A 15,728-nucleotide genomic window follows, 5' to 3' on the forward strand; every position below is an offset into this window, starting at 1 on the left:
TATTAACATGGCCCATGCAGCAGCCCTGATGACTACCTATTCTTCTGGTTGACAGAAATCATGAGTTTCTGATCCTGGGGGGCAGAGGTATAAAAGGACGGAGTGTGAGCCTACCTGACGACAGACAGGGGAGCAACTATATTTCCAACCTTGACCCACTGAGAGAATCCTGTCTCCGATTCTGGCAATAGGTTGTGTCTGGCTTTGGCTTTGTGGAGACTGGGCATTCACACTTCTCTATATCTCCTAAGGTATTTTGGTGGGGACTCAGAAGTGGCTTTTCCCACCTGGAGTACTTTGCGTGTATCTGGAATCCTCTTCCTGCCCCTTTGAGTTAATGCTTCTTCCTTACTCAGGCCCAGGTCCAATCGCATTTCCCTGAGGTTCCCAATGCAGACCAGGACTCCCTGCTCTGTGCCTTTATTACATAGGGTTTTCCTTCCGAGCACTCACTATGTTTTACAACTGACCCATGTGCCACTCTTGGTGTCAGCTCTGCCTACCCCATTAAAAGGTAAGCCCTGGAGGGTAGGAGCTGTGTCTGTTTGGCTCACCATGGAATCTCCAGGGCCTAGCACAGCTCCTGGTCCACAGAGCAACACTCCAAGTTATTTGCTGAGTGAACGCTGAATGAGAGGCTGTGTCAAAGGCCAGCCAGGCACCATTTGACTCAGGTTCCCATGACTCTGAATGATGGGTCTCTGAAATCCTTCCTGCTGCAGAAATACCCAGAGCAAATGCTCCATAAACACTAATGAATTGATCGAGTGACCCAACCCTCACCCAGCCCTCAATCAGCAAGGGCAAAAGCAGCTCTGCCCACCATTCTCTGACTCGACAAACACACCGATGGTCACAGCAAAGAATGATGCTCAGACTCAGTGGCTTTTCTCCCACCTGCACACCTGGGTGGGACCTTCCTGAGCACAGGTCACCTTCTCCAACCTGTACTCCCTGAATATCACACCCATCACGTGTCCTAGCAGCTTCTCCTGAGCTGCGGCTCCCCTAGTCCCGCTGATTTGCATCCTTTCATGGATCCGGGCTGCCTGTTCTGGCTGGTCGTCCCTTCTGCCTTCCTTCACCTGGTTAGCTCTAATTCATCCTTCAAGAAGTGGGTCAAGATTCACCTCCTTCATGAAGACTGGCTGGACCATCCTTTTCTACTCTTTTCCCCGTGTACACACGTGTGTCACACACACGAACACATACACACACAAACTCATACTCAGGTCTTGTTCAAACGTCCCTGAACATTCTGCTACCAAAGCACTTGGCAAAGTACACTGCAATGTTTCATTGACTTAGTTACCTCTCCCACCAGACCAGGACAGCAATGAGGGAAGGGGCTAGGCTTTACAAAAACCTCTACCTCAGTTCAAAGCACAATGAACACGTCCAGCAGGTGCCCAATAGCAAGTGCCCAAGCCATGTGTCTCCTTGACAAGAAGAAGGAAAGTAACACCGCTTCAATGTCACAGTTAGATTACTTAGCCTTCATTTTTCATTCGGTAATTATGTTCTTGGAAAATATACTTAAACTATTCAAGTCTCATTTGGAATTTGGGTTATAACCTTACCTCAAGGTTGTTTTGAAAAGTAATGGAAGATCAAATAGATCCTTATGAAAAAAAACCTGTTGGGATCACCTTACTCCATCTTCAAAATTTGAGGGAAATTTGATTTACTCCCACAGTCTCTACCACCAATGCTAGCATCTGTCTAAATGCTGCCTTCTCTTCACAGATCCCACGCAAGGCCTGAGGGACAAAGGCTGGAAACCAGCCTTCTCCATTTCCCTGACAATCAAGCACTTACAAGTAGTTTAACATGCACCTGCTAATTTCAGTATTTTGGTGTGAGTATTGCTTTTCTCTAGTTCCCAGTTTGTTTCCTAGAGGGAGTAAGACTGAGTTCAGTCCTGGATCCCAGATTCAATTCCTTGCTCTGCCATTTGGAGCTGGGTGGCCTTGGGCAAGTTCCCTTCCCTCCTTGGGTTTCCCCGTCTTCATCTGCAGAATGAGGGGTGAACTGCGGCAGACTCCTGGCTCCCTCCAGTGCTGACATTCTCTGGTGCTGAGCTTTACCTCCTTGGCAGAAGCCCCTCAAAGACAGGGTGGGTACCTCACACCTCCTTATAGATTTTCCTGGCACTGCAGCTCTTCCTGGCTGGGCATAACGCGAGACCAAGACTCAGTCCCTACGTGGGAATCTCCACAACAGGGAGAGAAACAGAACCAAGCTCCCAGAAGCCAGAGGCTGCACACACTGTCTGTTAAACAACAGCTCCAGCTCCAACTGCAAAAACAGCACTTCCTCTGGGAACTAATAACACACCACAACAGAATGAGCCCTGGGTCTCCGGCCCTGGAGGGAGCATCTTTAAAGCTCAGGTGGGGCCAACCCTCCAGTCTACAGGTCTGAGCTCTGGATTTGGCAAATTACCTGTGATCTGTAGTCAAGGAAGGTACACAGGTGCGCAGAGAGAGGGGGATAAACACAACCAATGGCCTTGAGAGACATCATCCATTTAATCAGGACAACAACCCTGTGATCCAGAAGACCTGTCGTAATTTTACAGATGTGAAAATGATGGTCCCGGGAGGTCAACAGCTGGCTCATGGACACACACTACCTGTGCCAGGTCCACGATTAAATCCAGGCCGACACAACTTCAAAGCCTGTGCTTTTACTTTTACATCATGATGTCCTTAAAACACAGCATGATGCCTGCTTTCAACCAAGCACTCTTAACTGCTTCTATAGACGTGAGCTCAGAAACCAGTTTGCCATTGACTTGCCACATCATTTAAACCATCTGAGCATCAGTTTTCTTAACTGCCCTCCTAGTGTCTTCACAGAATCTTAAAAGGGAAACGTAAATAATTATGTGCAGAACAGCACTCGCGTAGTTTAAATATCGCAGGGCAGACCTGTAAGAAGTAACTGTGATCGTAATAGGTCCTGTGAGCGGAGTGCAGAGAGCCACAAGGTAAAGCAAAGAATTCTAACTCTGAACAGGCATTTAGTATATAACAAGCGCTTTAAGTTTATTATTTGATGCAACACTGAGATGTATCCACTTACAGATAAGAAAACTGAAGTTGACAAATGTATTGAAATGACAGAGCTAGTTCTGTCTGACTCCAAATATCATTTGCTTGCCTTTGAACCACAATGTCATCACTTTAAACACCTAGAATGAGTCGTCACTCAGACTCTGGTCCTCCACCACGCCACCAGTAAATTGGGGATGAAAAATGACAGACTTCCCTGAAGGCAGTGGGACTCCAGTGAAAAATCAGATAATAAATCCCCCAGTCTTCCTTCCTAGGCCCTCTAATTTTGACTCCATATCCTGTTCAGGCTTAATTTAAATTCCTCGACTTCTCAACCATCTGATCCAGCAATTGTTTTGCTTGTTGTCAATTGAACATAAAGTATAATCTGACACAAGTTTGTGCTTCTGCCACATAAGAGATGCTAGGCAGACCAGAGAGCTAAACAAAGATTAGCTCTGTTTTCCTTCCTTTATATTTCTTATTCAGCGTCTTGAACTGTCATTTCAACATTGCATTTACTGCAACTTGCACGTGTATTTCCCCACTTACGCATCCAACTCCTAGAGAGGAACACGAGGGAGCTCTTCTGTTTCTCAGAGTGGCTGACCCTCCCACATTCTGGATCTGATATATATATATTTGGTTTTTGTTCTAAAGATAACTCTTTTGAACTCCAGACTAAAGAGTTGGTAGTTGACAAGAGCAGGGGCGGGTTGAACAGACAGATGTCAGGGTTGTCTCATGTGTGACAGGTGTGGACATTCTCTGATAGAGCACCTTTGTGAGAACTACACCCTGAAAACCCCAGCTCATGTCTCAGTTCTGGGGAGACATAGCCTCGGTCTGTTTCTCACGGGCCCCCATCCCACCTGTCCTGCTGCCTGCCACTCCACAAAGCCCTGGTCTCTGGGAAGTGGTCTCCTTTCTACCTCTCCATTCTCAGGGTGATTATCTCCCCTGCTGCTCTCCTGAAGACAGGCCCTTTATTCAAGATCAGCCCAAGCCCCACCTACCCCTTCCTCTCTCCTAATCTGTGCAACTGCCGGGGTGCTGGCCTTCCCTGTGCTCTCACTGAAGTTTGGTTACTGAGCCCTAGGTGACTTCGCTGTGATTCTACCACACTGGTTTTCGAGAGCTGTTATGGTGTCTTCCACTAGACTGACAGCAGAGACAAGGTCCTCTCCATCCTTTAGGGTCAGGTTCATGTTTAAATGTCAACAAGCAAACAAAGTTTGCTGAATCAGTGGATTGAAGAATTGATGAGTTTGAACAAAAGCTCTGGGCAACTAGACTGAGTCCAATTTAGAGGGCCCTGCATTTTCTCCTTCGCACTGTGAGCTCAGACCACCACATCGCCTGCTATGGGTGGCCAGCCCGTCAATGTCATTCAGTTGGACCTTCATAATCAGGGCTGCCCTGTCCCTGTCACAAGCAATACATGTTGGTAATTAGCATTCCTTTCTTGTGGCAATTCCAAATTCACATTCAAATTCTGTCCCACCTCTGCTCCTGTGCAGAAGCTACTCCCCTGCCAAGAATGTCCCCTTCGCCCAATTCTGTTGTCAAACTCCAAAGCACACCCTCCTCAAAGCCTTCCCGGACTGCACCCTCGCCCTGGTCACACAAACAGCATCACTCCACTGAGATCACGTTCTCACTGTGGCTACAGGCTGATGCTTTCCATCTGAGCTGAGCACAGCTCGGCAGACATACTGTCCACTCTTCAAAGGTGAAAGCTACATCTCACACCAGACCTTTCCCGCCCAACAGCGCCAGGAACAAGGTCTCACATAAGCTGCAGTGCGGAGGCTTTAATAAATATTTGAGGATCAAAAACCCAACTGTAATCGAGCTCTGGAGTACAAAATAATGAGCAGAAAGGAGGCCCATAGGGCTTTCACATCAAATCATCCCTTTTAGCCACCATTATTAATCAATACTTTAAAAAAAAAATCAAAGCTCTCATTGTTCAAATAATAATAGGTCACAGACACAGCCACCAACAACTGCAAGGGGACTTGCCACCCAGATTTCATTATTTTGCTGCAAGCACAACAACAGCACCAATGCTTCTGACGAGCATGCTGAGGCTGCTATGCTGGGTATCAACTGCAGCGGCTGCAGTCCCACATCTCTCCAGCTCCAAGTTCAAGTCCCAATCAGCTTCTTTCTACTGAGAGAACTGCCCATCTCTGGCAGAGAGAAGGAATAATGAAGAAATTCCTTCTCGTTCAGGCTAATAGTGTCACATACTCCCCTCACCCCCATCCCAAGTCCTAGGGTAAAAGCAATTGCAGCAACTCAGTAGCTTGCAGAACCCCCTTCTTCCTCAATATCCAACCAGTGTGCTCCTAAGTAAGTTAGAACTCTGGTAGAACTCTCACAGGGCCCCAGGTCAAAGCCCAACTTTTCTAATCCCACCTCAACCCAAAGCACAGAGGCCTCTCCCTGGCATTGGACCAACCGTGGGTACTCCCTTTGGTCTCAAAATGCATCCACACAAACTCGCTAGTAGTTACTGAACCAGGCCACGGCAGGGCACACTTTGCTGTGGGCATTAGAAAGACAGCCCAGGAGCACAGGCATGGCCACAGTCTTCATGCTCAACGTACACAGAAAACTAACACCCAGCCTCCTAGCTCCATGAGGTTCATGAAGGAACCGAAGAGGAGATTCCAGATGCCTACAGGAGACAGGAGGCAGCAACAAAGCCCAACGACAGAACATATCCCAGCTTTTCTAGAAGCTGTCTGTCTGCTCCATGTCCCTTGTCTCAACAAAGTTATCCCACCAAAGAAGACCAGTTTTTAAAAACGACGTAGGGAATCAATCTTATTCTTCCTTTTACACTATCCACTATGGTGTTTTTTCACCCTTAGCTCACCATCCCTCCCTTCCCTGCCCTGCCCTCCAAGTCTGTCCCCCCCCCCCCCGTTCTAACTGGAGAGCTCCTCCTGATCCTAGCCCCCTTCTGTCACTTATTTTTCCACCATAAAGTTCACAAATCCTCAGAATTGCTTTAGATGGGTGTTGAGATGCCATTACATGGGGTGGAGGAGCTCTGAGCTTCAAGAAAGCTTTACATTTTCTGGGATGCTTCTAGCATTGCAGAATTTTGTATTAATCAGACTCTTTTCCCTTCACTGGGGCTCAAGTGAAGGAGTGAAAAGGCAATGGAACTGGTCCCACATCACAGGCTCATGGGCGGCCAGCCCAGCCTGAAGCCTGCCTCTCAGAAGCCGTCCCTTGAACTTCCCCCTCTGAGTGTGTCTCTGCTCAGCCTTCTTTGCCACTGGCCAAGCTCATGGTCACCGAGGAGCAGGGGAAGCACTTGGACTTACGTAGCAGAGAAGACTGCATGGTTAAGTGCCAAAATCAGTGTGGTGGACAAAAAATGCAATTGGAATTTTCAGAGAAAGTCAAGTGCTGTGTGTGCTGTTGTGATGACGAGACTCTAGTAGGGACTTAATAATTATTTGATGATTCAATGAATGAGTGAATCAGTAACTGAAAGAATGTATATGTGGTGAAACATCATTAACTCTTAGGCTTTGAGGGAGAAACTGAGAGTGTGTGACTGCCCCTGAAAGATAGCCAAACATATAAAAAGCCATTAACGTAAGTGGTGATTATTCACTTTGTCTAAGAAGTCTTCATTGTGTTGCTTCACAGTGCTGAGCTTTAGCATACCTTAAACGGCATTCACTTTGAACATGCTATCTTTCCATAAACTCTGTGATTCTTCATGCCCCAGAAATCATTCATTAGCAAGGGTAGGGTTTTGTGGGGGTAAACATGTCCCTTTTCATCTAGAACTCACAGCCTGGGGAGGTGGTGACAATAGAGAAGCAGCATGCACAGGTTGCTCAGCAAATGCTCTGGGGACCTGGGTGAGGACCTGAGAGAGAGCTGGTCCCGTGTCCAGGAAGATGACATTCTGTCTAGATGGGACCAATGAGGACACCGTCTGCAGGGGAGGTGGTGACAAGGAGCAAGCTGAGGGGTGTAGGCGGACGTGTGCAGAGAGTGCCCTAGGTCACCAAGAAAATGAGTCTGATGGGAGCAGAGGGCTATGAGAGTTGTGTAAAAGGGGGTTCGTGAGAAAATACTGCCAGGTGCCAGGCACAGGCTGCCATACAGGGCAAAGAAAGAGGAATACTCCAGAAGCGTCAGTGAACAGATGGACTGTGAAGGCCTTTCCCAATTCTAGAGAAATCACTGGATTTGCTAGAACACAGGTAATCATGCCATCACTTCGTTTCTTTAGAGAGGCTAAAAATTCTGTCCTGAATGTCACTGCTCAGCCACTGTAAATTCCTAGTAGAGACCCTCTCCTCCCCCATTTCTGCTTTGCCTCCCCTCTCTGTGTGTCTGTGTCTTTTCCCCTTTCTCCTCCTCATTCCTAACTCAAAGAGCATCGCCTAAGCACCAACACATAATGAGCCCAAAGTGGATATCGTCTGAGACTTTGAGTTTTAGATATGCATAGCACAGTAAGCATCCAAAAAGTCAACTGAGTTTCTTTTTTTTTTTTTCATGAGTCAACTCCAGAGCAGAAAACAACTATTCCCTGATTGCCTTAGATCACAAGGGGCCCCTGCAGGCATTTCTGGTCATCCCCAGTGGTTATTAATCTCTGGGCTATCGTGACAATGATCTCAGGACCAGTTTCCAGAGGCAGCATGGAAATCCTCTCAGAGTTCAATTACAGAAATTAGCTGGTATTATTTAATCCTCACGCCCCCTGTGAAGCAGACAGGGTAAGCATCTTTATCCCTATTTTACTGATTGGGTTACTGGGGTTCAGAGAGCTGAAATAACTTGCCGGCATCACTTAGCTGGGAAGTACAGGGGAACAGGACCCAAAGTAGATTTGTCATTTTAGGTGTGATGTTCTTCACACTTCATAGCACAGTTGCCTGGTCCCAGGTTGGACATCAACTTGTGTCATATCTGCAAGTCACTGTATCTCTGCCTCAGCTGAATTAGGACTCAATGCGTATCTGGCCTGTCTCCTTAGGACAATCAAGGGGGCGGGAGAATATGATATGAAGATATTTTTGCAAAGGGCAAAGTGCCATGCATATGAAAAGTAGTATTTTGAATGAAAAAAAAAAAGTAAGTTGGGTTAGGGAAATATTTTTCCCAAGCTGGCAAAGTTCTGCTCACCACTCATTCCCACTCTGTCCCCAACGCATGGAAAGGCCTTGCATGCCTACAGGCCAGCTCAGCTGGCTCTTCCTGTAACTATTCCGCACGAGCCTGCTGATCACAATCCATCAACAGCCCCTAGGAGGTGTGGCTCCTTCCGCCAAGTGATCCTGAGGGCTTTTGGCCTGCTCACCTTCTCCATCTGACCCTGGCATCATTTGCTATGAACTGGACAGGAAGTAAACTGTAGGTTTTTAAGCCAAAGGTCATCAAAAAAAAATAATGTTTCCTCAACCTTAGAGGGCACCCTCCAAGGGAGGGCAGACCAACTCTGAAAGGGAAGCTGATTCAATCTGAAGGTTTCAAACTCCCTAATGAGAACTGTAAGGGCCCTTAACAAAGTCTCAGTAACCTACTAAGGTTACCAGTTCCCCCAAATCATATCGCCCCTACTTGGTGTGTCTAAGGAGGCATCAGAATCTAATAGAAGACTGAGTGAAAAATAGAAACTAAAACCTCAGAACCAAACAAGAATGCAGGACAGCACTTCCCCACGTTCAGGAAGTAACTCTGTGGGCATCTTGGGTGTTTCGTTTTCTGCACCAATCACGTGTTTGGCTGCCCAAAGCGTCTGCAACGTTATGAAGAGTTTGTGAAACACCAGGTCACCTTTAGGAACAGCTTTAAAAGAGGCAGGACCAAACCTATGGCAATATCTATGATGAGAGTGCTCCTTACTTAATCCTGGTCCCAAAACAATTTGGGGTAACTCCCTCAGTTTCATATGTCACTAGAGAGGAATGGAATTTAATTGTTTGGTCTTTTCTTCACAGAAACCCAGGGACCAAGCACATTGACATGTGGCAGGCACTCTATGAGGACAAGAGCAGCCTCCTAAACCCCACCAGCACTATCGCGCACAATGGGTCCCTGAGCAAACTCAATGACATCATACCATTTTCTAAGGTGCTGCAACTCCTGACAATGCCGACGTGTTAATAACAATTCACCCCATTCTACTTGCAGGATCAGAACCGAAGCAGCTTGAAATGCCAACAGCAAAAAAAAATAATAATAAATAAATAAATAAAAATGAAAAATAAATAAATAATTTATTTCCCATTCCTGTGCAGCAGAGAAAACAAGGTTTCATTGGCTGGGTCAGCCTTCAATAGCTTTCTGGTTTCAATTAAAACTTCAAGTCTCCAAGGGAAAAACTGGCATTCTGGGAGGCAGGGGCCCAACCAAGTTTCAGTGTCTCCTCGGGAATCTAGGAGGGATGCCCCATCCTTCTGAGCTGCTTCTCAACTTCCTCCTCTTGCACGGGATAAAGAAGCTTCAGAGGGAGATTGGAGTACAACTAACAATAACGACCGCTCGAGAAAACTCTCCTCTTCTGGAGGCGCACCTCTGTGCCAGACAAGTATTGACCTGACCCCTAATGGAACTGAAAGTCAAGATAATGGCAGAAACAGAATCGGGAATCCAGGGGGAAGAGCCTACCTATTTATTTCTTCTTCAGCAAGCTCCTGCCTCCTGCTTCTGACCACTGACCATTTTCAATTGAATTCTGCAAAGATTCGGGCACTGTTTTCTCTTTCCCTCCAACCACCTTTGAGGTCAGGTGACTTACAAAGTAGCTTGCCATGAACATACAAGTGCAGGACCAGAAGCCCTCATGGCACCAAAGCCTCTGCGGATCACTCAGGGGTACCCCTAGGCTGCCCCCGTGTGAAGTCCAGAGCTGAGTCTGCCAACAGAGCCTTCCTATGTAACATTCTCATGTGAACATATAAAAGATCAGATTATACCAGGGCACTTGTCTAGCCCATTCATGAACATATAAGGCAGTTGATATTTTCTCCAAGCTAAAAGTGGCCCCCTCCTAACCCACATTGCTGTCTCTCAGCCACTCTGCCTTATGTTCGCTACAAGCCTTCCCCTCCCCCACATCCAGTTTGTTTATTCCAGTGACACATCTATTTTCCCTGCTGAAGGAGACAAGTCTGTTTCCCTCTTCTGGCTCCTGATTGCACTAGTGCACCACCTCCTCCCCCCAGTCCAGCTCAGGTTACTAGAGTGGCAAGCAGCTCTCACAGCCCAGCTCTAACACCAAATCAACTTCCCAAGACTTAGACATTTTTTTATTAATGAGGGAGGGGAGATGGCATGCGAAACAGCACTTTCAGAGTACCTGGTCTTCACAATTTCTCAGCCTACATTCCCTGAAATTTGCGAAGATTCTGTACTCAACCACACTCCTCTGATCTGTCCTAATACCTTCCTCTTCTAGCAGGCAATTCAATTAAGCACAGAGAAAGAAGACATAAGGTCTTAGACTTGGTTCTGAAACTAGAGACTCCCGGGTCAGGGCAAAAGAAATCCTGCCTCCCTCAGGGAGTCTTGGGATAGTGGAAGCCACAGAAAACAGAAGAAGGGGGAGACAGTGACCTGGGATTGTAAACTGGCTACATTTTAAAGTGCTACAAACTTTCTCCACCCTTACACGCCTCCTGGCTAGTTGACTCCGCCTCCCCATCCCGGCCAGACAACATCTAACTGGGGTGTGCAAAGGAAACTCTTCCAGACCGACCAGGTCTGGCCCCAGTGTGCAGACGAGGCCTGCACAGAACACCACCCTTTCTCTCCATGTCCCTCTTCTAGAGCCCACTCCTGCCTTCACCTCTCAACACACACACACACAACACAAACACACACACACAAGTGCTCGCAGATGAAGAGGAATTCAGATGGGGCACATCCACTTTACTGATGTGAACTAAAGGAGGCTAAGAGGTGGAGCTGAACTGCCAGATTGTTTTTGGTGTCTACTTTATAAGGTTTTTTGTTTGTTTGTTTGTTTGTTTTATACAAGGAAAAGCAGAAAAACAGGATGACGAGTATAAACAGAGAATAAAAAATCATGTGAGAGAAAAACAAGTAATACCAGTATTTCTGTAAAGACTGTGGACTCCAACCAAACTTTGGGGGTGGGGGTGTGGACCGGCAGCGGGGAGGGAGGCTAGGCAGGGAAAATAGCTGCTACAGATTCCAGAATAAATTGCCCTTTGGAGGAGAGCTTCTGCAGGAATAAAGAGACACACAAATTGTCCTTTTAGCATTGGACGTCAACCACAAGATTATCAGGACAGTTTATTTGAAGCGGAAACACATCGGAAATCCTTCCCTCAACAGTCCTTCTACACCTACACACCCACACAGACAACACAACACATAAAGAATCAACGCAGCATCACCGGCGATAAGAACCGGTTCCCCACACTTCCAGGACCTCTAGTCTCATCTCCTCGGCCCAATTAAACAACTTTCTCATCTCCAAACAAAATATTTCCAGTTGGATCCAATTTCAGAATTGCTGTAACTGTTGTGGGTCAGGGGAGAAGGGATGCTTGTAGCGTGTGGGGAGGAGCACAGAAGACAAGCATTTTGGCAGTTACTTATTTTTTTTTTTTTTGAACCAGCATGCTCTACTGATCAAAAATTGCTATTACCCAACAATGCTTCCCTCACAGACAGACACCAAAAACAGCATCACCGTTATCACCATCTTGGTAAAGATCTGCCCAGTCCAGTTTACCTGACTTTGTCTCTGTGGAACTTCGCAGACAGTATTTTAGTCAAAGAGATAATGGCTTGAAAGACAAAAACAATAAATCGATACTGAAGGGCTCCCTTTCCAGAGTGATTTCCCACTGGAAACCACCGATCGGGGAAGCCTGTCCTTAATTCCCAAGCCCACGGCTCCTCTAGAAACACACACAATGCGTGCTTTCAAAACAGGCATTCGTCTGCTTTTAAGGGAATTCCTGTCTTTTCAGAGTCCCCAAACCGTAGAGCATGAGAAAGAGACTCGGCTCCACTGATTAAGATTTTAAGAGAAAGACTAACACAGAGCCACAACACAAGCACACACCAACCTTCGCCGGCTGGACCACTTCTTCCCTGTTCTTCTTTCTATTAACGACACGTTAGATTCTGATACATTCCCCCCACCCCCCCAAAATCCAACTAGATTACAATGTAGCTCTCTAGCTCCACTTAACCTGCAAGTTACAAAGAGAAAAAAATCCTGCCGCCTTCCCACCCCTTTCCCTCTCCCCCGCCCCCTCCGAGTCCACTCCACCAACACCAAACCCGCCAGCCCTGGCAGCCGGCGGCAGGACCAAGGGAGGGTGCAAAAGGCGGGGGCTGGGGGAAATCAGATTAGGCGAAACTCAATAAGCTCCCAGCCTTCCAGCCCAACGCTTCCACCATCGCCGCCACCAACGGGCCACTCCAAATGAGCCAGCATCGCTACCCACCCGAGAGCGGGCCGGAATCGCGCCCATCCTCGGCAGCCTCGCCAGGACCCCAGCATCCCGTCTCCTTGGCCCCGTCTCCCCCTTACCGCTGGGTGCAAAGTCAAAGCCCCGGCAAGGCAACGTTAAGTTTTGCATGCAGGACACACACACACGCCGCCCCAGTCCCTGGCGTGCAGGGGGGCCGAGGTGCAGCGGGAGGCTGTGCGATGGGCTCCCGGGCCAAGGTCGTCGGCATGCTCACCCATGTCCCGACGGCTCTGGCTCTGCTGGCCCAGGCGCTCGCTCAGATCCCGGTTCCGGTCGCTCGCCCGAGTCCCCAAAGGTGCTGCTGCGGTAACTCCATGGCAATGAGCATCTGTCAAACGGCGAGCCTCAGGCGGGCCGCTCTAGCTCGGGGGGCGCCGGGGCCCCCGAGCGCGCGGTGGCGGCAGCAGGCGCCCCGGCCGGCCCCGCGCTTCCCGCCCGGCGCGGCCGCCTCCGCCGCGCCACCGATTTATGGAGAGAGATATCAAGGGGGAAAATGGCGTCTCCGGAGCCCGAGGAGTCCGGGAGTAATCACATTCACTCACACACACACACACACACACACACACACACACACACACTCGCACACGGGCGCGCGACGAGCCGGCTAATTTTAGCAGAAGCCAAAAAAAAAAATTGTATATGTATATTCCCGTCTCTCCGACCAATGCTATTTTTTTCCCCCTTTTCTTCAAAGGCTGGATTGGCGCTTTAAAAAATGTTGCCGGGTTTGGGCTCGCAGGAGGCGGCGCGCGGAGGGCGAGGGCGCTTTTGCTGAGCTGTGCAGTTCGGTCCGCGGTGCCGAGCGGCCCTGCCCGCCCGCTCGCCGGTCCGCCCGCAGTCGCTAGTGCTGCCGCCACCGTCGCCGCCGCCGCTCCATGGCCGCGCCCGCCCCGCGCCCCCGCCGCGTCCCCTCGCCGCCCGCCTGCGTCCCCGGCGAGCGCTGGAGTGGGGTCGGGCCGTGTGCCTGCCTCCCGCGCCCTCTCCCGAGTCCCGGAGTCCTAGTGAAAGGAAGGGGGAGGGTGCGGGCGGGAGAGGGGGGAGGACCGGAGTGGCCGCGCGCGGAGGAGCCCAGCAGGGACCGCCACCCCACGATCTGCCTCGGAGGTGGCTCAGGAGCCCACACTGCTCGCCCAAAGGACCGGGGCGCTTCCCCGGCTGGAGCCCGGGAGGCGCAGCCAGTCAAGAGCGACCTCTCCCTCACTCTCCCCCTCTCAGTGAATTTCGATCAATTGGAGGGAGTGGGACTCTGGCCCGGGGGGGGGGGGGGGGAGGAAAACAGTTCTTGGAGGCCCTCGGGGACCCCTCGCTGCCCCTCGATCCCCTCCCGCTCCCCAGCGCCCTCGCGGCCCAGTAGCTCCTGCGCTCGGGAGTCAGCCGCGGAGACTGGCGGCCGCGGGGACCGCCGTGGGCTCGGCGCGGGTTCCCGGGCTCAACACTGCCACTATCTGACACAACAGGAGCAGTGTCGGGGGGAGTCGCGCGCTGAGGCGGGAGATATGATAGGCTCTGGGAACTGGGTGCGTTTTTTTTTTTAACCTGGTAATTACACTTCACTTTCAGGGGTTTGTTTTTCGTTAAGCGACATGTATGCATTCAGATGCTTCTGCGCATTTTCTCGTTATTCACAAAAATTGGATACTTAGAGGAAAGACACAGAGATGACAAACGCTTGTTGGCATGCAGGTCCCTATTCAGGATGATGGAAAAGATAAGGCGGAATGTCTTCAGTTCATACAAAATATGGTGATATTTTCATCTTGCGTATCAGTATTTGTGGGCTGAAAGGGGAACCTTTTCAGGCCATTCAGTTGCAATCTCAGACAACTGAGGCATGGGACTCCTCAGGGCCATGCCTGCATTATAGGACGATACAGGACAGATAGGATCCAGAAAGGTTTGCAGGTGCTTTTGCCTAAAGACCTTGGGTAGAGTTTTCTCGGAACTCTCATTCGGAGAGGACTCTTGCTTGTCATGTTTTTATAGGAGAGTTTTGGGATATTTGGATTGAGCAGTGAGTGGGGATGGCCCCCACCAACCACATCAGCAGCTGACTGCCTGGGTTGGCTGCTCCTTTGAGTCTGTCCCTCCCACTTTTCACAGAAATGGGACAAGGGGGACTGGTTGGAGTACCGCCCCAACTTCTATTTTGAGCCATGTCCTGGATGGAGTTCAGTCTGAGTTTAAATAGATAATTCTGAACCAAGTGACCTCCCTGTCTCTTTTTTTTTTCCTACTCAGAGGGATATTCTGATTGTCCACAAACATTTCTCCTGTTATTCATCACTACAAGACCTCCATTAAAGCCACCTGTCAATAGCTCTTCTTCTACCCTTTATACTGGAGCCTTGTTATTAGTGAGAAAGTGATGCTTAAATAAGAAAATTACTAGGGTATACGAGCTGATGATAAAAGCAGAGAGCAAGGCAAAAAAGCACAACGTCCAAACAATCATTCTCTGTAATCAGATGACCTTTACCCATTGGCTTGTGCACCTAGATTTCTATATCAAAGCTCACAGCAGCCTAAGATAGCATGTGGGTCATTTCCTACATTCTCCAAATTGAAAAAGTGAGCCCCAGAAATCAGAAGTGTTTTACTATGAGCATATGACTGCTTGCTGCTCAAATCCTTTCCCTTCTGTAACCCAGGCATAGTTACAACATTTTCCCTCCTGTGTGGTGTTTCTTTGAAGAGCAACCCAGAGAAGCAAATGCTTTATTAAAAATTTCACTATAATAGATGGTAAGTCTACAGAATTATAGTGCAGCAAAAGTTTATCTGAGATATCACCTAGTCAAACCCAGCATTAAGGCTAAGGAAAGAGGCATACAGACGCCATGGAGTGCCCAGAGTCACAAAGTTAGAGCAAGACCACAAAAAGACAGTGTCCCTTGACTTCTCAGCCAATGTTCTTTCTTTATGCATAGCCTTTTCTTCTATCATGAGAGGGGAGGGGTGGGGGAATCATCTTACTCTTGGTGTTATATACCTATATATAAAATATACATACATATACACAAATTCATACACATCTACATATGTTACATACACTATTTTGTATATATTTATGTTTAAATATATAATAATATAATAATAAAGGATTCTTGAAAACTAAAGCCAAATGAAATGTCTATTAAAGAACTGGACCTGTAATCAAATCCTAGCT

At 48.5% G+C, this 15,728-nt stretch overlaps 1 protein-coding gene across 1 annotated transcript in view; it reads right to left on the reverse strand.

The window, feature by feature from the left end:
- Positions 1–13,801, reverse strand: part of SETBP1 (SET binding protein 1) — a 354,245-nt gene extending 340,444 nt beyond the window's left edge. Inside the window, exon 1 of the mRNA XM_066247591.1 lies at positions 12,777–13,801. The gene's annotated coding sequence lies outside the window, so the exon portion shown is untranslated. The remainder of the gene's footprint in view (positions 1–12,776) is intronic.
- Between the last annotated feature and the right edge of the window lie 1,927 nt (positions 13,802–15,728).

Source organism: Saccopteryx bilineata, chromosome 11 (genome assembly GCF_036850765.1).
Source record: "Saccopteryx bilineata isolate mSacBil1 chromosome 11, mSacBil1_pri_phased_curated, whole genome shotgun sequence".
Classification (NCBI taxonomy): domain Eukaryota; kingdom Metazoa; phylum Chordata; class Mammalia; order Chiroptera; family Emballonuridae; genus Saccopteryx; species Saccopteryx bilineata.